Source organism: Bison bison, unplaced genomic scaffold (assembly GCF_000754665.1).
Source record: "Bison bison bison isolate TAMUID 2011002044 unplaced genomic scaffold, Bison_UMD1.0 scf7180017864492, whole genome shotgun sequence".
NCBI lineage: Eukaryota > Metazoa > Chordata > Mammalia > Artiodactyla > Bovidae > Bison > Bison bison.
In genome coordinates, this window is record NW_011495051.1 from 9,323,513 (window position 1) to 9,324,004 (window position 492).

The window sequence follows — 492 nt, forward strand, 5'->3', positions numbered from 1 at the left end:
GGGCAAGAGGCAGTGCCCAGCTCCTTGCAGATGCCTGTTCCAGTGTCCTTGTTACACCCCCAGACTAGGGCTGATGCTCCTGGCTCTTCTTGGCCTGGCATGTGGCCTGAATGGCTCCTTGACCTAAAGCAGATTATGAGCCACCCTCAAGTTTCCATCATGATCAGTGACCAAGATCAAGACATGATCGACTTGAAGGTCAGTGAGGGAGATTGAGGAAGGGTGGTTATGGGTCCTAGCAGGGAGTGGGAGGATCGGGTTAGCCATGTTCCTGCACTGTGAGACTTTGGAGAGGCATTGTGGAAGCTGTTAATGCCTGTTTGGGAGGCAAGCTGAGGCCCCTACAAGCTTGCACCTTTTCCCTCCTTCCTATCCTGGCAGATGCTGGTGCGGAGCCACCTGCGGTCCCGCTGCAAGCTAATATTTTCCTTTTGGGACAACCCCTACTTCTTGAACACCATGATCATTAAGGAGTATTACCTTGACATCACT